This window comes from Giraffa tippelskirchi, chromosome 13, assembly GCF_054371585.1.
Source record: "Giraffa tippelskirchi isolate mGirTip1 chromosome 13, T2T-mGirTip1v1.2.pri, whole genome shotgun sequence".
Classification (NCBI taxonomy): Eukaryota; Metazoa; Chordata; class Mammalia; order Artiodactyla; family Giraffidae; genus Giraffa; species Giraffa tippelskirchi.
Window position 1 is genome coordinate 105,357,077 of NC_137287.1, and position 17,523 is coordinate 105,374,599.

Genomic DNA, 17,523 nt, shown 5'->3' on the forward strand with positions numbered 1-17,523 from the left:
GGTCATTAAGACCTTTTTTTGTATAGTTCTTCTATGCCTTCTTGCCACCTCTTCTTAATCTCTTCTTTCTGTTACAGAAACCTTATGGCCTACAAAACTTTTATAGAAAGTTGGTCCCTGAGATCAACCACCAAGACTTGATGAAAGTGGGATTTTAAGGAAAGACTGTACCAGTTTAATCTAAGACTGTATGCCAAGACTGATCTAAGACTTAAGGCATTTTCAAAAGATTTCATACCTAGATGATGAGAATCTTAGGTTGAAGAACAGGGAAATACAAAATCCTCTGAAAAAGAAGAGAGTTTAGGTTGTACTGGAGACCATTTTTTAAAAATCTAATATATTTACAGCTTCTTAACTAAAGCTCCAAGGCAGCTTTAGAAAACTTTAATTGAAATATTTTCCCACTTTGCGGAAAATGTGCCTTAAGGAATAATTTAGGTTGAAATGAACCTCATTGTCTTGCCTTAAAACAGTTCTTGAACTATTATTTGTTTTTCCTTGCTGTTCTTTTGTTTCTGAATCTTTCACAAACCAATTGGCGCCAATTATCTTCCATGCAATTAAAACCAAATAGTTTGTGCCATGCTGCTCTTTAGTGCAGCTGTTTCCTCTTAACCTTGGGCATTTTTTATGACACTATTTTCCCTCCTAAAGCTTTCTCATTCTATGGTGGGGGCATTTGCAAATTAACATTCCCAGCAAAAGTTTTATAGGCTTCAAATTTTTCTGAACAATGTCTTCTCCCCTATGGTGACAGCCCAGGAGCACTCTCAGGCTCAGTAAAGTGCTATTTTTATATTCACAAACACGCAGCAGATGAAACAGGTTAAGGTTATCATAGCTTGGGAGTTGCACCTAAGAAATAAAAATGTAACATTTAAGAAAACAGAATGTTCCCCCTAAAAAATTACTTTCACTTATTGTCATCTGTGCCCAAAATTGCCACACTTCCACAATTAACATTTATTGAAATCTTAAAATGTGCATGGCAAAGGTACACTAAGAAATATAATATCTGCTTCCTGATCTCTTATAGAGCAACAACTCAAACTTTTGGTTTCAGGACCTCTTTCCACTTTGTAAAATTTGAGGATCCCAAAAGACTTGTTTATGTGAGTTTTATCTATTAATATTTTCCATATTGGAAATTAAGAATGAGAAAAATGTTTAAATATTTCTTTATTCACTTAAAAATAACAATATTATATATACCTATTACAACTTTACAAAAATACTTTATTTTTATGAAAACTATGTTGTCTGAAACAAAAAAAGTAGTAGAAAATGGCCAAAATCATTCAGGAAAACCATATATCTCAGGTTTTTAAAAACCAAATGTCTCTTTCAATATACTGAATATTTTTCTTAAACTACACATAATCTCTTTTAAAATTCCTCTATCTTGAGAAACCCTGCAGCAGAAGAATAAACTGCACCAAGAATGCATCCATACTCGGCATGGACTGTGGAGATGGTCTTAAGGAGGCATTTTCATCACGTATGTCAACAGAGAGACATCAACATAATGACTTTACATTCTGCACTCTTGACTATCTAGTAAAACTTGGAATGTGAATTTTAGGATGAATTTAGAAGGGCAGAATTTGTAAATATACTTAGTTTAACCACTAGGTTTCTCTTCCAATAATATTAGGGTTGTATATTTTAATGAGAAGACTAAGTTTATATGTGCCACTCAATGCAAATATAGCAGTTATATTCATAATTGCAAAATCTTGGAAGCAATCAAGATGCCCCCCAAAAAAAGACAACTGGATTATCATATCTGATTTTGCACTTAGCCTGTCGTGATATCACACTTGTCATATAGAGTCCAGAAAATTCCACTTGTGAGAGAATCAGAGTTAACAAGGCAAATAATGAATTATTTTGAAAATAGCTTTGACCTCATGTACCCACTGAAAGGTTCTCAGAGACCACAAGGGGTCCTTGGATCTCGCTTTGCAAATCCCTACTCTACAACGAGAAAGAAGATCTGTGCATGAAAAGAGAAAAATGGCAACATAGGCAGCATATTTCAACTGACAAAGAAAAGGGATTTAAAAGATTTTCAGGGGAGTTGTAATTAACACTGGTCAAGGGAAGGGTAGAGATAAGGAAGGAGGAAAAGGCTTTGGGAAATAAGCAGGATTAGACCTTGGCCTTAATGGAGTCATAGGGTTATTAAATGGAGATCTTAGAAGAGAGTCTTGCAAAGGAGTAATTGAATAAAGGCACCAGCCGAAATAGCAGCCACATACAGGAGGCAGTAAGGAAACCAATCAGTTGAAAAGGAGGATTCATGTATCAGTGAGTGAGTATTCCAGCTCTTTTAAGCAGAAGAGAGAATATTTTCATGCAGGAAATCAGATCAAGAAGAGCTATCGAGAAGAGTAGTATACTAGCACTTCTCTAGTGGTTCAGTGGTTAAGACTACACTATACCAATGCAGGGGGCCTGGGTTTGATCCATGGTCAGGGAACTAGATCCCACATGCTGCAACTAAGAGTTCACATGCTGCAACTAAAGATCCCTCATGCCACAGCGAAGACCGAAGATTGAAGATCCCAAGTGCCTCAACTAAGACCCGGTGCAACAAAATAAATATTTTTAAAAATGCAAAAGAAACTTTAAAAAAAAAAGAAGAGTAGGATGCCACCTCTCAAGTCACCACAGCCTGAGAGGAAATCTGTTAGGAATGGTGCTAGGTAAATGGAACTAAAAAACCACTACAGTATGTGTGGAGGAGCAATAGATGATAGTGATGGAAAAGAATTAGGGTCAGCCTATAAAAGGCCTTGAATATAATATCAAAGAGTTTGGACTTTATTCTATGAGCAGTAGGGAGCCACTGAAAATTTTGACCAGAAAAAGAAAATGATCCTTGAATTTATATAACCCTTGTCACTTTCTCCATGTCGGACCATGTCTTCTTCATCTCTGTATCTTTCAGGGCATCACAAATGTAGCCTTTCTAAAACTAGGCTGTCTGTAAAAGTTGAATTGTTGAATGACCAGATTCATATAAATAGACTTGAGGAGGGACTTCCCTTGTGGTCCAGGTATTAAGAATTGGTCTGCCGACGCAGGGGACACAGGTTCGGTCCCTGGTCCAGGAAGAACCCACATGCCTGCAGGCATGTGGCACCTAAGAGCACCTAAGCCTGCGAGCGACAACTACTGAAGCATGACCATCTAGAACCAGTTCTCTGCAACGAGAAGCCACTGCAATGAGAAGCCCGTGCACTGAAACTAGAGAGTAGCCCCTACTTCATGCAACTAGAGAAAGCCCACATACAGAAACAAGAAAACAGCACAGCCAAAAATAAATAAATAAATCTTAAAAAAAAAAAAAAAGGTGGGGGAACCTAGACTGGGACTTTCCTTGTGGTCCAGTGCCTAAGACTCTACTCCCAATGCAGGCAGCCTGGGTCTGATTCCTGGTCAGGGAAGTAGATCCTGTATGTCACAACTAAGACATGACACAGCCAAATAAATAATAAATATTTTTAAAAATAGGCTTGAAAAAAATAAAAATAGACTTGAGGAGGTGGGACACAGGACAAAGACAACAGGCTACATGATACTTAATCATATTATTATTCAGTTATTCAATAAATATTTGTTGAATGTGAAATATATACCAAACACCCTGCTGGGAATTTGAGATTCAGAAATTAAGTTATATTTTCTGCTCTTAGGGAATTTATAGTGCAGTGGAAAGAAGGCAGTCAACAAATCATACATTATCTTCTGTTTGATAAATGCCCTGAGGGAACACAGAAGCAGACTGCTTAGTATAGTCCTGGAAAGTCCTGAAGGATTCCCTGTTGTGAAAAAAAAATCCCTATTATATGCACAAATGCCTTACTTGGCCAAAAATATTGCTGGCAATTTTAGAAATGAGAGAAATAAAGACCCATGTTATTCCAGTTGTGAGGGATAGAAGCAAGAAGCATGGTTTAACTCAGAGCTTAATGTAAACAAAACAGTGAGTCCCCAAAAGAAATAAATTGATTCCATTTGTGTGTCACTCTTCACTGCCCATCCATTCCACTGAAACTGCCCGACAATTATAATCACACTTCTGCCTGTGTTCACAAAATTAAAGAGCAAAGAAGCAGATGAACACTTACTATGTGGAAGGCAGTGTATTAATCATTCTACATATATTATTTCCTCTGACTTTTATTGCATCATCAAGATCATTACTATTATTATAGCTCCCTAAGAACTTTACTCAAAGTTCCAAGACCAGTCCAGAAGATCAGGCAAGACTGAAGCTCAGACCTGATGATTGTGTCATGCTGCAGTCATTTTGATCAGGGCTTCCCTAGTGGCTCAAATGGCAAAAGAATCTGCCTGCAATGCAGGAGACTTGGGTTCAGTCCCTGGGTCAGGAAGATCCCCTGGAGTAGGAAATGGCAACCCATTCCAGTATTCTTGCCTGGAGAATTCCATGCACAGAGAAGCCTGGTGGGCTACAGTCCATGGGGTCGCAAAGAGTTGGACACAGCCAAGCGACTAATACTTACTTAAGTGAAAGAAAGAAAAACAGCCTCAGTAAAGGGATGGGAAAGTAGGAAGAAAATGAACAGGAGAAAATCCACTGACTACACAGTTTTGGCTACAACATGCCTTCACTTTTGATTACATGGGGGAATAATATAAAACAATAATCAGTTCAGTCAGTACAGTTCAGTAGCTCAGTCGTGTCCGACTCTTTGCGACCCCATGAATTGCAGCATGCCAGGCCTCTCTGTCCATCACCAACTCCCGGAGTCCACCCAAACCCATGTCCATCGAGTCAGTGATGCCATCCAACCATCTCATCCTCTGTCGTCCCCTTCTCCTCCTGCCCCCAATCCTACCCAGCATTACGGTCTTTTCCAATGAGTCAACTCTTCGCATGAGGTGGCCAAAGTATTGGAGTTTCGGCTTCAACATCAGTCCTTCCAATGAACACCCAGGATTGATCTCCTTTAGGATGGACTGATTGGATCTCCTTGCAGTCCAAGGGACTCTCAAGAGTCTTCTCCAACACCACAGTTCAAAAGCATCAATTCTGCGGCGCTCAGCCTTCTTCACCGCCCAACTCTCAACATCCATACATGACCACTGGAAAAACTATAGCCTTGACTAGACGGACTTTTGTTGGCAGAGTAATGTCTCTGCTTTTAAATATGCTATCTAGGTTGGCCATAACCTTCCTTCCAAGGAGTAAGCGTCTTTTAATGTCATGGCTGCAATCACCATCAGCAGTGATTTTGGAGCCCAAAAAAATAAAGTCTGACACTGTTTCCACAGTTTCCCCATCTATTTGCCATGAAGTAATGGGACCAGATGCTATGATCTTAGTTTTCTGAACGTTGAGCTTGAAGTCAACTTTTTCACTCTCCTCTTTCACTTTCATCAAGAGGCTCTCTAGTTCTTCTTCACTTTCTGCCATAAGGGTGGTGTCATCTGCATATCTGAGATTATAGATATTCCTCCCAGCAATCTTGATTCCAGCTTGTGTTTCTTCCAGCCCAGCATTTCTCATGATGTATTCTGCATATAAGTTAAATAGGCAGGGTGACAATATACAGCCTTGACGTACTCCTTTTCCTATTTGGAACAAGTCTGTTGTTCCATGTCCAGTTCTAACTGTTGCTTCCTGACCTGCATACAGGTTTCTCAAGAGGCAGGTCAGGTGGTCTGGTATTCCCATCTCTTTCAGAATTTTCCACAGTTTATTGTGATCCACACAGTCAAAGGCTTTGGCATAGTCAATAAAGCTGAAATAGATGTTTTTCTGGAACTCTCTTGCTTTTTCGATGATCCAGCGGATGTTGGTGATTTGACCTCTGGTTCCTCTGCCTTTTCTAAAACCAGCTTGAACATGTGGAAGTTCATGGTTCACGTATTGCTGAAGCCTGGCTTGGAGAATTTTGAGCATTACGTTACTAGCGTGTGAGATGAGTGCAATTATGCAGTAGTTTGAGCATTCTTTGGCATTGCCTTTCTTTGGGATTGTGCCGGGAGCCAGCTCACGAGATCCCACCCATGACAGAGTCATGAGTAAGAGGAATGATTGAGCACGGCTTCTCAGACCTCAGGGATTCTCGGAAGGCTGCCTTAGCGCTCACCTTAAAATTATCTGTCTTTCTGATGTTTACTATAATAAACCTCTTCTTATTTTCTATGACTTAGGCAAAAGGCCTTTCCTGATTCCCTTCTAAAATAGATCATTCTGAAACCTCAAATCAACAAGGCCTCTGAACGGTAGCATCCTAAATAAAATTATCTGGGATATAGAGTATGCTGATCTAAATTCCTTTTGCTAACATATTAGTTTGTTTAATAAATAAGCCTGTGCCTTTAGAACTAATATACATGACTGCTCCTTAATAATAAAACAGCATTGAGAGCCTCCGCACAGAAAGCCCCTATGGGCACAAAACCCTTTGCAGGAAAAAAGGCTTGTTAGGAAATATAAGAAATATTGCTTTGTGAAACTGTTACTTAGTCTATATTTACTCATTATGTTTTTACTCTAAACGTATTTAGCCTATATAATGAAAGCATAATAGTTAAAAATTTATAAAAGTTTGGCTTTAATACAAATAATAAGACAATTGTAGATTTAACTGATGATTCTTACTTAGAGCTGACCTTCAGCTTGCTCTTCTATGACTTTATGGGACCACATTCTTTTCTGTTAAGCTCAAGGCGTAGAGTAAATTACCAAAAACAGGTTTTACCTTGAAACTTTCTATTGATGAATTCTTTCCTGCTGTGCCTGATACAAAAGTGTTCTGACTGATCAACCCTTATCAATGGAGAGTCACAAGATGTTAGCAGGCCCCCAGGATGGAAGATGATGTAAACAAAATGAAGCGTTTTGTAACTAAAAACATGCAAATGGTTTCGATGAAGGTCAAAACTGCTGGCCTATTAAGCTGAATTGATAGGCCCATTAAGCTGAATTCATATGCCCATTAAGCTAAATTGGTATGCCCACTAAGCTGAATTGGTATGACTCTATACTTTACATTTGTTTCTATGTACCACAAAAAAATATAAAAGCTGTCTTAAAAATAATAAAGTTGGAAGACACTAGGAAGACACTTGGAAACGCCGAGACTCGCTGTATCTTCTCATTCGCGTCGCCGACACCGTCCATCCTGAGGGAACCCCTGGACCTGCTGGAGCTGGACTCCGGCAGGATTGGAATGAAAACTGACCTTTTCCAGTCCTGTGGCCACTGCTGAGTTTTCCATATTTGCTGGCATATCGAGTGCAGCATTTGCACAGCATCATCTTTCAGGATTTGAAATAGCTCAATTGGAATTCCATCACCTCCACTAGCTTTGTTCGTAGTGATGCTTTCTAAGGCCCACTTGACTTCACATTCCAGGATGTCTGGCTCTAGGTGAGTGATCACACCATCGTGATTATCTGGGTTGTGAAGATCTTTTTTGTACAGTTCTTCTGTGTATTCTTGCCACCTCTTCTTAGTATCTTCTGCTTCTGTTAGGTCCATACCATTTCTGTCCTTTATTGAGCCCATCTTTGCATGAAATGTTCCCTTGGTATCTCTAATTTTCTTGAAGAGATCTCTAGTCTTTCCCATTCTGTTGTTTTCCTCTATTTCTTGGCATTGATCGCTGAGGAAGGCTTTCTTATCTCTCCTTGCTATTCTTTGGAACTCTGCATTCAGATGGGAATATCTTTCCTTTTCTCCTTTGCTTTTTGCTTCTCTTCTCTTCCCAGCTATTTGTAAGGCCTCCTCAGACAGCCATTTTGCTTTTTTGCATTTCTTTTCCATGGGGATGGTCTTGATCCCTGTCTCCTGTACAATGTCACGAACCTCTGTCCATAGTTCATCAGGCACTCTGTCTATCAGATCTAGTCCCTTAAATCTATTTGTCACTTCCACTGTATAGTCATAAGGGATTTGATCTAGGTCACACATGAATGGTCTAGTGGTTTTCCCTACTTTCTTCAATTTAAGTCTGAATTTGACAATAAGGAATTCATGATCTGAGCCACAGTCTGCTCCTGGTCTTGTTTTTGCTGACTGTATAGAGCTTCTCCATCTTTTGCTGCAAAGAATGCAATCAGTCTGATTTCGGTGTTGACCATCTGGTGATGTCCATCACCATCTGGTGAAATCTTGTGTTGTTGGAAGAGGGTGTTTGCTATGACCAGTGCGTTCTCTTGGCAGAACTCTATTAGCCTTTGCCCTGCATCATTCTGTACTCCAAGGCCAAATTTGCCTGTTACTCCAGGTGTTTCCCGACTTCCTACGTTTGCATTCCAGTCCCCTATAATGAAAAGGACATCTTTTTTGGGTGTTGGTTCTAAAAGGTCTTGTAGGTCTTCATAGAACCGTTCAACTTCAGCTTCTTCAGCGTTACTGGTCAGGGCATAGACTTGGATTACCATGATATCGAATGGTTTGCCTTGGAAACGAACAGAGATCATTCTGTCGTTTTTGAGATTGCATCCAAGTACTGCATTTCAGACTCTTTTGTTGGCCATGATGGCTACACCATTTCTTCTAAGGGATTCCTGCCCACAGTAGTAGGTACAATGGTCATCTGAGTTAAATGCACCCATTCCAGTCCATCTTAGTTCGCTGATTCCTAGAATGTCAGCGTTCATGCTTGTCATCTCCTGTTTGACCACTTCCAATTTGCCTTGATTCATGGACCTAACATTCCAGGTTCCTATGCAATATTGCTCTTTACAGCATCAGACTTTGCTTCTATCACCAGTCACATCCGCAGCTGGGTCTATCTCAATGAAACTAAGCCATGCTGTGTGGGGCCACCCAAGACGGATGGGTCATGGTGGAGAGGTCTGACAGAATGTGGTCCACTGGAGAAGGGCATGGCAAACCACTTCAGTATTCTTGCCTTGAGAACCCCATGAACATATGAAAAGGCAAAATGATAGGACACTGAAAGATGAAGTCCCCAGGTCGGTAGGTGCCCAATATGCTACTGGAGATCAGTGGAGAAATAACTCCAGAAAGAATGATGGGACGGAGCCAAAGCAAAAACAATACCCAGCTGTGGATATGACTGATGATAGAAGCAAAGTCCGATGCTGTAAAAACAATAATCAAAAGAGTATTTTTCCTTGAGTTACAAGAGGACAATGAGAATAGGAGGGAAAACTTAGGCTATGGAATTGTAAGGCTGTTATAATGGACTTTTAAATCATTTTAATAATGAAAATAATCTCTCATCTGTGGAACTATGGATATTATAGAAGCATTATGGGGACAGGATCCATTTCCCCAGAACCTACAATAAGTCACTTGAATAAAGGCCCATCAAAACAAAATAAGTTAATTTCTTTCAAGGATAATAATGAGCCAAAAATTAGGTATAAAGGGTGCATTTAGTTTCAACACAAAGACTTCCCAAAGGGAGACTTTATTTTCTCCATAAGTAGAAGTTTCTAAAGACTTTAAAGACTCTTAACGTCATCTGGCATGATAGTTCCAGCCAGTTTGAAAGCAGCCCTTATGGAGCTCTTAGTAGTCTGGGGACCTGGGATCTAGTATTTTTTCCTTGGAACATTGGGCAAGTGAGTCCATCACTCAGACATTAGTTTATTCATCTGAAAAATGACATAAGTTTCTCTCTCTCCCACACTAAAAATCTATAATGACAAACAGTGGTTTGACAAATAAGAGGTTATTTTCATTTCAAATAAATTATTTAAAACATTTGTTTAAGCCTGTTGCACTTCTAGTAAACATTAGCTCATTCATTCATCTATCTATATTTCCAAATAGTCCAAGCCAGCATCATCTTTTCCCTGGATTCTGGAATAGACTCCCATCAGGTCTATCTGCTTGTATTCCTATACCCCACCCAATCCATTCTCCAGCAGCCAAACTTGTCTTCAAAACACAAAACAGCATTTCCACAATGACTATAGTGGACTAATAGTATTCAATTAGGCCTTCCACAATTAAAAAATAAGTCTGAAACTGGACAAAATGTATGAAATGTCTTCAGATGTTGGACATATACAGCACAGGACTATGATCCTCAAGACAAGGGAACTAACCAAGGAGAACCCCATGATTGTTCTTGCCTTTTGCTTGGAAGTAATTTTCAGCTAGCAGCACAGGGAGGGGGACCAGGTAGATGGTTTCAACAAGCTGAGGAAACAGAGATTGGGATTCAGAGTTATAAGACAACTGGGGTTTGTGGGACAGTGTACCATAGAAAAGAAGGAACAACAGTTCCTATGTTGTTCTTAGAAGGAACAACAGAAGTCTACACAGGGATCCCTTTAAATCTTTGTTACCTTTACTACTAGTGCTAAACTACTTAGCTGCACATGCATTGGATGAGATTCCATGAGATTGAACAAAAGAGTAATTAACTAAGGAAATAACACTTGCCAGAGATCACGCTGGGTTGCAAGCCGTTCAAGCTTCCACAAGCCAGACAGAAGAGACATTGCTGAACATTCTGGACATTGAGTAGAGACCCCAGAAAGATCCTACCTTAGGAACTGCATTAACCTAGTAATAGCAAATACCTAGTAAAAGCAAAAGGAGAAGCGGGAGGCAGAGGATAAGATGATTGGATAGCATCACTGACTCAGTGGACATGAACTTGGGCAAACTTCAGGATATAGTGAAGGACAGGTAGGCCTGGTGTGCTGCAGTCCATGGAGTCACAGAGTCGGACACGACTTAGCAATTGAACAACAACAACAATAGCAAAAGAGGTTATTCTAGAGCCTTTTAAACAAAACTTGAAAACATGCCTCAAAAGGATCAAGATAATCCTAAGTAAATTAACTACTGAAAAAAAGAAGCTACCTGCTTGAATAAAACTCAACACGAGAAGACAAAAAAATCCATTCAACAACACAGCCTCATAGCCTTCCAACATACAATAAAAAATGCAAAGAAGCAGTAAAATGTAACCGTTAACTAGGAGAAAACAAATCAATAGAAATAGACCCCCAAAAAATAAGATGATGAAAACAGTAGATAAAGATTTTAAACAAGCTTTTATAAGTATGTTCAAGAACATACAGGAAAATGTGACTATAATAAAAGAGAAATTCAAGAACAGAAAAAATATCTGAGGATTTCCGCTTTCTAGAAGATGGAGAAGATGTACTTTTCTCTTCCTCTCACTAAATACAACTAAAAACACTGGGTAGTATATATAAAACAAACTCGAAGACTCTGAAAGAAGGAGAGAGTAAATCAGACTGACTAGGAACCTTGACATCTGGGGACCTGAGGAAAGGCACAGTGATGAATTCCCTTGGTTTTCATTGTGCCTCACATCCCAAACAGTGACTCTGAACAAGGGGGACGGGATAGATGTAAAGGGAGATAAAGTTATTACACTTAATCAGAACTGGTAAAATGAAGACACCAGTAGACTGTGATGTTATGTATACATAATGAAATACCTAGAATGACCACAAAAGCTTTCCCTCTAAGACAACGAACAAGGCAAGGATGTCCTCTCTCACCACTCCTATTCGACATAGTGCTGAAAGTTCTAGTCAGTGCAATAAGGCAAGAAAATGAAATAAAAGACATACAGATCAGAAAAGAAATAAAACTGTCCCTATTTGCATATGATATAAGTGTCTACGTATAAAGTCGCAAGGAATCCTCAAAAAATTTTGTAAAACTATTAAGTGAATTCAGCAAGATAACAAGATAAAAGACGTAAATCAATTGTATTTCTATATACTGACTTTGGACATATGGACAGGAAAATCAAAACTACGATGCCATTTATAAATGTGAAAACAACAACAATAAAATGGAACTAGTTAGATGTAAATCTTTAACAAACCCATGTTAAGTCATGTGCTGAAAACTACAAAACTGTTAAAAGAAGTCAAAGATCTAAATGTGTGGAGAGACACACATTAGGAGACAGCATAGTAAAGAGATCAATTCTCATTAATATATGTATATGCATGCATGCTAAGTTGCTTCAGTCATGTCTGACTCTGTGACCCTATGGACTGTAGCCTGCCAGATTCCTTTGTCCGTGGGATTCTTGGAAAAGTGAAAGTCGCTCAGTTGTGTCCAACTCTTTGCGACCCCATGGACTTAGACTTAGAATTTGGTTCTAAGTCCATAGAATTCTCCAGGTCAGAATACTGGAGTGGGTAGCCTTTCCCTTCTCCGGGGGATTTTCCCAACCCAGGCATCGAACCCAGGTCTCCTGCATTGCAGGCAGATTCTTGACCAGCTGAGCCACAAGGGAAGTCCAAGAATACTGGAGTGGGTAGCTTATCCCTTCTCCAGGGGATCTTCCCGACCCAGGAATCAAACTGGGGTCTCCTGCATTGCAGGCAGATTCTTTACCAACTGAGCTATCAGGGAATCCCTTGGAGGAGGGTTCTTTACCACTAGCACCACCTGGGAGGCCCAAATTAGTATACAGTTTAATTCAATTCCTGTCAAAATTTCACAAGTTTTGATATTGACGACAAGATTATTCTAAAATTTATGTAGTAAAAGAAACTAGAATAGCTAAAACAATTTTGAAAAAAGAATAAAGTGAGAAAATGAGTCTACTTAATTTCTACACTTGTGCTGTATGTGTTCAGTCGCTCAGTTATGTTCAACTCTTTGTGACCCTATGGGCTGTAGCCCCCCTGGCTCCTCTGTCCATGGGGTTCTTCTGGCAAGAATCCTGGAAAAGGTTGCCATTTCCTCCTCCAGAGCATCTTCCTGACCCAGGGATTGAATCTGTGTCTCCTGCATTGGAGGCAGATTACTGCTCAGCCACTGGGGAAGCCCAGTTTCTACACTTAGTAGATAAAGCGGTCAAGACTGTGATCATCAAATTCCTGAAAACTAAAAATAACAAGAAAATCTGAAGATACATTATATACAGGGAAATACTGTAAGAATTACTGACTTCTCATATGAAAAAACACAAGCCATAAAACAATGGAATGACATTTTTAAAGTGCAGAAAGAAAAAAGTGTTAACTCAAAATTCCATATCCAATAAAATTATTCATTAAAAATTAAGGTGAAATAAAGACATTTAAAAACAAATGCTGAGAGAATTTGTTGCCAATAGATTCATACAAAAAATTGTAAAGGAACTTCAGGTTGAACTTGGTTCTAAAATAGGAATGAAGAGCATCTTAAATGATAACCATGTGGGTAATGGTTTTCTGTATCTTAATTTCTTAAAAAAAAAATTGACTACTTAAATAAAAAGTAATAACAGTGTATTATGGGATTTATAACATATTTAGAAGCGAAAGTATGACAAAAGTGCCAAAAGACAGGAGGAAGGAAGTGGAGATGTTCTATTGTTAGGTTCTTCAGCTATACATAAAATGTTAAAAAAAAAAAAAAAGAAGGAAAAAATTGAAAGTCTAGAAATAAACCCATACATCTGTAGTCAAAATCAGTTGATTTTTGATGAAAGTGCCAAGACCATTCAACAAATGGTACTGGGACAACTGGACATCCACAAGCAAAAGAATGAAGTTGGGCCCATACTTCATACCATATATAAAAATTAACTCAAAGCCCCAAAGGTAAGAGCTAAAACTATAAAACTCTTGGAATGATACAGATGAAAATTTGTATGATATTGCATTAGATACTGGTTTCTTAGATATGACACCGAAAGCACAAGCAATCAAAGAAAAAATAGATAAATTAAACTTCATCAGAAATCTAAATTTGTCATACTTTAGAGGACACATAAAGTAAAATGACAACAGAATGGGAGAAGCATTTTGCAAATTATGTATCTGGTAAGGATCTAGTATCCAGAATATGTAAAGAACAGCTCAACAACAAAAAGGCGTATATCTCAATTTTAAAATGGGCAAAGGATTTGAATAGACTTATCATCAAAGAAGATATGTAAATGGACGATAAGCACATGAAAAGATGCTCAACATCATTCATCATTAGGGAAATACAAATCAAAGTTACAATGAGATACAAACTCACGCCCACAAGAATGGTTACAATTGGGGCTTCTCTGGTGGTCCAGTGGTTAAGAATCTACCTTGCAATGCAGGTGACAAAAAGATTGATAATTTTTACTATATAAAATTTTTGAAGTTTTGCATGGCCAGAAAAAAATTCCATACAGGAATAATGCAACTTGTATACAGGGTGAAAATATTTGCAGCATATTCCACAAACAAAGGGCTGATATTCCTGGTATATAAAGAATTGGTAAAAACTGAGTGGCAAAGGAACAAAGACCTGAAAATAAGAAAAAGAAACAAGAGAAACAACCTAAACAGACTTGGTGCACACAACACACACACACACACAAAAGATACAAAAATGGCCCATAGGTTTCCCTGGTGATCTAGTAGTTAAGAATCTGCCTGCCAGTGCAGGGGACATGGTTTTGCTCCCTGGTCTGGGGAGATTCCACGTTCTGTGGGGCAACTAGGCCTGTGCTCTGCAACTACTGAGCCCATGCACGTCTACTACTGAACCCTGTGTGCCCTACAGCCCAAGCTCCACAACAAGAGAAGCCACAGGAATGAGAAGCCTGTGCATTGCAACTAGAGAGTAGCCACCATCTCCACAACTAGAGAAAACCTGTGTATAGCAACAAAGACCCAGTGCAGCCAAAAATAAATAAATAAATATTTTTTAAATGACCCTCAAACATATGAAAAATATGCTAGCAGGTCTAAATTATTTCAAAATAAGAAAGATTTTAAATATATGATTGGTGTGGTACACAAGATTCAACATGGCCCCTGTGACCTTTTTCCCTTAGGGATTTTGCTAATGCAGTTAAGATTAGTAATCAATGACCTTAAAATGTTGATATTTTTCAGGTTGTGTTGTTTAGCCAATAAGTTGTATCCAGCATTTTTGTGACACCCCACCCCCCCCTCCAAGGACTGTAGCCCATAAGGGTCCTCTGTCCATGGGATTTCCCAGGCAAGAATGCTGGAGTGAGTTGCCATTTCTATCTCCAGAGGATCTTCCCAACCCAGGGATTGAACCCACGTCTCCTGCATTGGCGGGTTTCCCTGGTGGCTCAGCTGGTAAAGAATCCACCTGCAATGTGAGAGACCTGGGTTCGATCCCTGGGTTGGGAAGATCCCCTGGAGAAGGAAAAGGCTACCCACTCCAGTATTCTGGCCTGGAGAATTCGATGGACTATATAATCCATGGGGTCACAAAAAGTCGGACATGACTGAGCTACTTTCACTCCTGCATTGGCAGGTGATGCTTTGTTGCTGAGCCATCAGGAGCCTCACCTAATCATGGGAACTCTTTAAAAGAAGAGAATTTTCTTCCTCTGGTGGCAGAAGGAATCAGATTTGAAATGTGAGGGGAATTCTGCAGCTGGCCATGGAGTCTTGCCTACCACAGTGTGAGGTCCACAAGAGAAATAATACTTGCGGCCTCCAGGAGGTGAGAGGAGCCACCAGTTAAGAACCAGCAAGGAAGTAGGAAACTCCCTCCTATATTTGTAAGGAGCTGAATTCTGCTAATGACCTGAATGAACTTGGAAGCCAACTTCCCCGATCAAGCCTCCAGATGAGAAGGTAAGCAGCCAAAACCTTGATTTCAACCCTGTGAAACCCTTAGCAGTGAATACAGCTATTTACTGTGCCAGCCTTCCAATGTAAGAACTGCGAGCTGCTAAATTTGTGGTAACTTATTATATAGCAGTAGAAAGCTAATACAAATGGACTAAACATACCAATGTCAGGATGAAAAAGTAAGACCAAACTATGTGTTGTTTACAAAAGATACACATGTGTAAGAACACAGTTAAAAAAGAGGCACAATACTAACAGTAATCATTAACAAAGTTGAAGTAGCTGTATTAATATCTGATAAAGTAGACTTCAGGATAGAGGAGCATTACCAAGGTAAAAAAAGAATATTTCTTAAAGATTAAATGGTCTATTCACCAAAAAGACATACAGTTCTAAATGTGTATTCATATGATAAGAAAGTTTCCAAATATATTAAGTAAAAACTGGTGAATGGAAGGAGAAAGTAAACATAAAATTATAGTTGGAGTTCTCAATACCCTCCTCTTAGTTGATAAACACTCAATTGTAAAAAAAGTAAGGAGAACATGAGTAATACAGTGTAAACCAACTGGACTCAATTGCCATATATTGAACTCTCTTCCCCAAACTGAACAATACATATTCTTTTGTTCATCTGGAATAGTTCATCTGGAATATTCATTAATATAGGCTATATAGTAAACCATGTGAGTGTGTGTTTGGTCGCCTAGTTGTGTCTGACTCTTTGCAATCCTGTAGACTGTAGACTGCCAGGCTCGTCTGTCCATGGAATTATCCACAGCAAGAATATTGGAGTGGGTTACTATTTCCTACTCCAGGAGATCTTCCCAACCCAGGGATCCAACTCGTGTCTCTTGCGTCTCCTGCCTTGGCATGCAGATTCTTTACCACTGTGCCAACTGGAAGTCCCCATAATAAACCATAAACAAGTATTAATACATTTTAAGAGTTAGAAATAATACAGAATATGCTGTATTATCTATTATACAGCCACAACAGAATTACATTAAAAATAAAAAATGAGGATTTCCCTGGTGATCCAGTGGTTAAGAATCTGCCTGCCAGTGCAGGGCACGTGGGTTTGGTCCCAGGTCCAGGGAGATTCCACATACCGCAGGACAACTGAGCCTGTGCACCACAACTGCTGAGCTCACACTGTCTAAAGCCCATGGTCCACAACAAAAGAAGCCAACACAGTGAGAAGCCTATGCACCAAAACTAGAGAGTAGTTCCTGCTTGCCCCAACTAGAGAAACCCTGCATGCAGCAACAAAGACCCAGCACAGTCAAATATAAGTGAATAAATTATTTTTTAATCAATAATGAAAAGTTATCTAGGAAAATCTCCAAATACTTCGATATTAGGCAAACATAACTCTTCCTAATCCATGGGGCAATGAGAAAATCTAAAGAAATCAGAAAATATTTTGAAGAGAATGATAGTTAAAACCACGTATCAAAAGTTTGGGATGCAGCTATGAAGTTTTTAGAGAGAAATTTATCTCTAAATGCTATATTCGAAAGGAAGAAAGGTGTAAAATCAAATAATCTAAACTTCCACATTAAGCTAAGAAAAAAAGAGAACCAATTAAACCCAGAGTAAGCAAAAGGAAGACCATTATAAATGTAAGAATGGAAAATAAAATAGTGCAATAGAAATAGACAAAAATTAGAAAATTTGTGAAATAAAAAGTTGGTTCTTTGAAAAGATTAACAAAATTTATAACCTCTAGCAAAACTGATTAAGAAAAAACTCAAATTGTTACTATTAGGAATGAAAGAGAAGATACTTGGATCGCACCTAAAAATATAATAACCGAAGTAAAAAACTCATTTTGGAGCTCAATAGTATCAATAGAATAAAGATTACAGAGGAAGGAGCCTGTGAATTTGAAACTAGATCAGTAGAAATTATCCAATCTGAGCAACAGAGGAAAAATAGATTAAAAAATTTAGCAGAGCCTCAGGG

The 17,523-nt window shown here is 38.9% G+C and overlaps 1 protein-coding gene across 7 annotated transcripts in view; it reads left to right on the forward strand.

The window, feature by feature from the left end:
- ASIP (agouti signaling protein) overlaps positions 1 to 17,523 on the forward strand; it is a 173,883-nt gene that overhangs the window by 55,859 nt on the left and 100,501 nt on the right. For 5 of the 7 annotated variants that reach the window (XR_014073876.1, XR_014073874.1, XM_081559818.1 and 2 more), the window contains one exon: positions 15,233 to 15,558. The exons of the other annotated variants lie outside the window; for them this stretch is intronic. The gene's annotated coding sequence lies outside the window, so the exon portion shown is untranslated. The remainder of the gene's footprint in view (positions 1 to 15,232; positions 15,559 to 17,523) is intronic. 7 annotated transcript variants of the gene reach the window in all.